This window comes from Mesoplodon mirus (assembly GCF_964341445.2).
Source record: "Mesoplodon mirus genome assembly, chromosome: 10".
Classification (NCBI taxonomy): Eukaryota; Metazoa; Chordata; class Mammalia; order Artiodactyla; family Ziphiidae; genus Mesoplodon; species Mesoplodon mirus.
The window spans coordinates 48,627,283-48,633,282 of record NC_138986.1 but is presented as its reverse complement, the minus strand read 5'-3'; the positions used below and the strand labels follow the sequence as shown (position 1 = coordinate 48,633,282).

Below are 6,000 nucleotides of genomic sequence, written 5' to 3'. Positions count from 1 at the left end.
AGCAAAAGAAAATCCTCTCTAGAAAACACCCTTCAACTCAGGCCTCAAACATTTCCCACAGATAATGTAAAGGAACCATGAGCTTTTAGTCAATTTATAAAACACACAAGAAAAAAAGATATTATGAATCAGAAGCAATTTCAGAAAAGCTTCAGATATTAGAATTATTATAGAATATAAAATAAATATGTTTAACATCTTTAAAGAAATAAAAGACAAGGTTGAAAATTTGAGTAAGAAACAAGAAGTTGTTAAAAAATGACCAGTCAATTTGCAAAGGAACCAAATAAGACCTCTAGAAATGAAATATATAATTGTTGAAGTGAAAATTTTAATGAACGGGTTAAACATCATTAGAAATGTAGCTGAAAAGAGAATTAGTACACTGGAAAATAGATCTAAAGAAATTACCCAGAATGTAATAGAGAGCAAATATGAAAGCAAGATTACAAGCCATGAAAGATAGAGTAAAAAGGTTGATATATGTTGAATCAGAGTTCCAAAGAAAAGAATGAAGAGGCAATATTAAAGTGATAATGGCTGAAAATTTTCCAGAATTGGTGAAAGAAACTGTTACTTTCCTACCACAATGTAACAAATTACCATAACTTAATGGCTTAAGACAACACAAATTTATTAGCTTACAATTCTGTACGTGAAAAGTCCAATTCAAGTCTCATTGGGCTAAAATCAAGATGTTGGCATGTCTGTGTTCCTTTTTGGAGTCTCTAGTAGAACATCTGTTTCCTTGACCTTTGCAGCTTCTAGAAGCTGCCTATATTCCTTGGTTCCTGGCCCTCTTCCTCCATCTTCAAAACCAGCAACAGCAGGTCAAGTTTTTCTCATATCACATCATTTCTGACCCTTCCTTTTCTGCCTCCCTTTTCCATAATGAAGGACCTTTGTGATTATATTGGGCCCACCTGGATAATGCAAGATCATCTCTCTATTTTAAAGTCATCTAATTAGCAATCTTATTTTCATCTGCAACCTTAATCCATCTTTGTCAGGTAACCTAACATATTCATAGGTTCTGAAGATTAGGACATGGACATCTTTGAGGGTTTATTAATCTGCCTACCATAGACATTAATCTACATGTCTAAGAATCCCAATAAATTTTAAGTAGAATAAAAAGAATCTATGCCTAGTCAAAATCCACACTTAGTCATGTCATAATGAAACTTCAGAATGCCAAAGACAAAGAATATACGAAAACATCCAGGGAGAAGAGAGATTTCCTACAAGTGGACAATAATTATACTAATAGTTGACCTAACGCAACAACTCAAGTCAAAGACAAAAGAATATCTTTATTCTTTTAAGAACAAATAATAGTCAACTTACACTTATTTACCCACAAATTGTATTTTAAGAACAAGTGATGGGGGGGATAAATTGGGAGATTGGGATTGACATATATACACCAATATGTATAAAGTAGATAAGTAATAAGAACCTGCTGTAGGGCTTCCCTGGTGGCACAGTGGTTGAGAGTCCGCCTGCCAGTGCAGGGGACGCGGGTTCATGCCCTGGTCCGGGAGGATCCCACATGCCGCGGAGCAGCTGGGCCCGTGAGCCATGGCCGCTGAGCCTGCGCATCCGGAGCCTGCGCACCCAGAGCCTGTGCTCTGCAACGGGAGAGGCCACAGCAGTGAGAGGCCCGCGTACTGCAAAAAAAAAAAAAAAAAAACCAAAAAACCCTGCTGTATAAAAAATAAATAAAATTCAAAAAACAAAAACCCTTTGGGTGACTTTGATTGTTTGCTGATTTTCAGAAGTGTTTTGTGTGCGTTTTATGGCGGAAAGAGAAGGAACTCTTAAATAAATCTAAAAAAAAAAAAGAACACGTGATAAACAATTTTGTAACCAAGTGTAAACTCAGCATTTTCCACTCAAAGACACTCAAGATCTTCTAAAGGGCACACTAGGCTGAAATTAAGCACACATGGATCTGAGATGCAAGAAAGAATGATGAAAAAAGAAATTGCAGAATATGCATTAGCCAGACTTTTACTACAATGTGCTGCATATTAAACCACACCATAAATTTACCAACAATAAGCATTTATTCTCATGCTTACTGGTCTGCAGGCCCACTATGGTATAGCTGATCTAGGTTGCCTCAGCTCTGCATCAAGCTTCAGGCTGCAGGTTGGGCTCAGGCTTGCTCTTCTTGTCTCATTCTGGGTGCAAGGGCTGAAGGGGAAGTAACTACTGTTGACGAGTGTGTGTATCTCCCACTAGATTTCAAGTACTTTGGGGAATGGCGAGGAGCATACTTTATTCACTATGGAATTCCTGGTAGCTTGTACTTTGCCTAATACCAAGAGGGAATACAAGAAGTTTTTGCTAAAGAGATGCATAAATCAACCATAATTGCCATTATGAATTGTAAGTATGTTACAGTTATGGATTGCATTCATAATTGCCAAAGAGCCCAGCAAGTGTTAGTACTTAGTACATGTCCAATAATATAGTTCAGCACTTTAAAGGAAAGAGAGAGGCACTTCCCTGGTGTTCCAGTGGCTAAGACTCTGCGCTCCCAATGCAGGGGGCCTGGGTTCGATCCCTAGTCAGGGAACTAGATCCCACGCACTGCAGCAAAAAAGATCCCACGTGCCGCAACTAAGACCCAGCGCAGCCAAATAAGTAAGTATTTAAAAAAAAAAAAAAAAGGAAGGAGAGAGGGAGAGAAGAAAGGAGGAAAAAAGAAAGGAGAGAATTTGATAGATTTTTAAAGTAAATGTATCTAAAATGACCTGTACTTACCTACTAAACCTTTCAATTCACTTGGCCTGTTGATAACAAAATAATTTTCTATTGTTAACATGGCCTTTTGAAGATAGGTCTCCAAAATACAGAGACAATTTTTAAGTTGAAGTATAGTTGATTTACAATGTTGTGTTAATTTCTGCATTACAGCAAAGTAATTCAGTTATACATATATATACATATTCTTTTCCATTATGGCTTATTACAGGATATTGAATATAGTTCCCTGTGCTATACAGTAGGTCTGTATCTGCTTTATATATAGCAGTTTATATCTGTTAATTCCGAACTCCTAATTTATCCCTCTTCCATCCCCTTTCCCCTTTGGCAACCGTAAGTTTATTTTCTATATCTTTGAGTCTGTTTCTGATTTGTAAATAAGTTCATTTATGTAATATTTTACATCCCACATGTAAGTGATATCATATGGCATTTGTCTTTCTCTTTCTGATTTACTTCACTTAGTATGACAATCTCTAGGTCCATTCATGTTGCTGCAAATGGCATTATTTCATACTTTTATATGGCTGAGTAGTATTCCATTGTGTATATATATCACATCTTTTTTTTTTTTAAACCACTTCATTCACTTTATTTTTCTCATATAAAACTATGTGGTGGCTACAGCTGGAGCCTGGGTCCTCTGCAGGGAAACTCTGGTGTGGGTTTTTACAAGATGGTCAGTGAATTCCTGATACGGAGACTTGGTGAACACCGTCGCTTTCCAGAGATCAGGAGTGAGATAATTGTAGGTCTCGGAATGGCATCAAAAGTGGCCTTGGGGGCTTCCCTGGTGGTTCAGTGGTTGGGAATCTGCCTGCCAATGCAGGGGACATGGGTTCGAGCCCTGGTCTGGGAAGATCTCACATGCCGTGGAGCAACTAGGCCCGTGTGCCACAACTACTGAGCCTGCACTCTAGAGCCCATGAGCCACAACTACTGAGCCCACATGCTACAACTGCTGGAGCCCTCGCACCTGGGGCCTGTGCTCTGCAGCAGGAGAAGCCACCACAATGAGAGGCCTGTGCACCACAATGAAGGGTGGCCCCCACTCGACACAACTAGAGAAGGCCCACACGCAGCAGCAAAGACCCAATGCAGCCAAAAATAAATAAATTAAGTAAATAAATTTTTTTTAATTAAAAAAAAAAGTGGCCTTGGTGAAGTTGCCTAGTGTGGTGGTGCAGCTCCTGGCAGAGGTATAGCAGTCATTAATTCTGGCCATCGTCAGTAGCTCCTTGGGCACAGGGACTGAGATGATGCCAGTGCCCCTGGGAGCAGGGATGAGGCACACCAGCACAGAGCCACAGTGGCCAGTCACCCTGCAAGGGACGGTATGGGGCTTGGCTGATCTTGTTCCCTCAGTAGCATCGCCACACATGGACGATGGAGAGCTTGGCCAGAATGATGGCCTCATGGGTGGCAGTGGCTACCTCCTTACAGCACTTGACACCCAAACCAACATGTCCATTATAATTCCCAATGGTGACAAATGCCTTGAATCTGGTCCACTAGCCAGCACGGGTGTGATTTTACACAGGCATAATCTTCAAAACCTTGTCCTTGAGGGATGCCCCCAAGAAAAAGTCAATGATCTCAGATTCCTTGATGGACAGAGAGAAGAGATAGATCTTCAGGGACTTGATCTTCATGTCCTTGACCAGGAAGCCCAGCTTGGTGATGGGGAGCCACTCCTTGTGGCTCCTTGTCCTCAGCCTTGCCTCCGTGAGCTCTGCTGTCTCTGCCCCCACCGAGATGCGGGCCACAACCCCGGGCCCGGGCCCAGTCCCTGCTACCAAAGCCTCTGCAGAAGACACTAGGGCCTCCCATTCCAGGGCCCTGGGGCCTCTGGGCCCTCCCGCAGCACTGCCGTCATCCACCACTTGGTGTTTTTACAGCAAAGAAGCTATACCACATCTTTATCCATTCATCTGTTGATGGACATTTAGGTTACTTCCATGTGTTAGCTATTGCAAATAGTGCTACTATGAACATTGGGGTGCATGTATCTTTTCAAATTAGAGTTTTCTCCAGATACATGCCCAGGGGTGGGATTGCATGGTCATATGGCAACTCTGTTTTTAGACTTTTAAGGAACTTCCATAATATTTTCCATAGTGGCTGCACCAATTTACATCCCCACCAACAGTTTAGGAGGGTTCCCTTTTCTCCACACCCTCTCCAGCATATTTTATTTGTAGACTTTTTTGTTGTTGTTGTTGTTCAGTACGCGGGCCTCTCACTGTTGTGGCCTCTCCCGTTGCAGAGCACAGGCTCCGGACACGCAGGCTCAGCAGCCATGGCTCACGGGCCCAGCCGCTCTGCGGCATGTGGGATCTTCCCGGACCAGGGAATGAACCCGTGTCCCCTGCATCGGCAGGCGGACTCTCAACCACTGCGCCACCAGGGAAGCCCTATTTGTAGACTTTTTAATGATGGCCATTCTGACCAGTGTGAGATGGTACCTCATTGTAGTTCTGATATGCATTTCTCTAATTATTAGTGATATTGAGCATCTTTTCATGTGCCTTGTGGCCATCTGTATGTCTTCTTTGGACAAATGTCTTTTTAGTTCTTCTGCCCATTTTTTGATTGGGTTGTTTTTTTGTTGCTGTTATTGAGTTGTATGATCTGTTTGTATATTTTGGAAATTAAACCCTTGTCAGTTGCATCATTTGCAAATATTTTCTCCTAGTCCGAAGGTTATCTTTTCATTTTTGTTTATGGTTTCCTTTGCTGTGCAAAAGCCTATAAGTTTGATTAGGTCCCAATTTGTTTATTTTTGCTTTCATTTCTGTTGCCTTGGGAGACTGACCTAAGAAAACATTGGTACAATTCATGTCAGAGAATGTTTTGCCTATGTCCTTTTCGAGGAGATTTATGGTGTCATGTCTTATACTTAAGTCTTTAAGCCATTTTGAGTTTATTTTTGTGTATGGTGTGAGGGTGTGTTCTAACTTCTTTGATTTACATCAGCTGTCCAGCTTTCCCAATACTACTTGCTGAAAAGACTGTCTTTTCTCCATTGTATATTCTTGCAGAGGTATTTTTTTAATTCATAAGTTATCTATCTGCTTTTATATTTGAACTTAAAATGTTTTTTAAAGTTTTATGAGAAGTTCTGAAATGAATTTTATAAATTTACATTGAAACATGACTATTTATATCTGAAAGTTCTTTTGAAATTAAAAGATTAGAAAACCTTATTTTAATTTTCTTTAATTA

General features: G+C 40.6%; 1 pseudogene across 1 annotated transcript in view; it reads right to left on the bottom strand.

Annotated features, from left to right (window-relative positions):
• Positions 1–3,361: 3,361 nt before the first annotated feature.
• Positions 3,362–6,000, bottom strand: part of LOC309811184 (small ribosomal subunit protein uS5-like) — a 29,271-nt pseudogene continuing 26,632 nt past the window's right edge. Inside the window, exons 5-6 of the transcript in view lie at positions 3,932–4,657; positions 3,362–3,552 (exon numbers count right to left, since the gene is read on the bottom strand). The product of the transcript in view is annotated as a small ribosomal subunit protein uS5-like (transcript). The remainder of the gene's footprint in view (positions 3,553–3,931; positions 4,658–6,000) is intronic.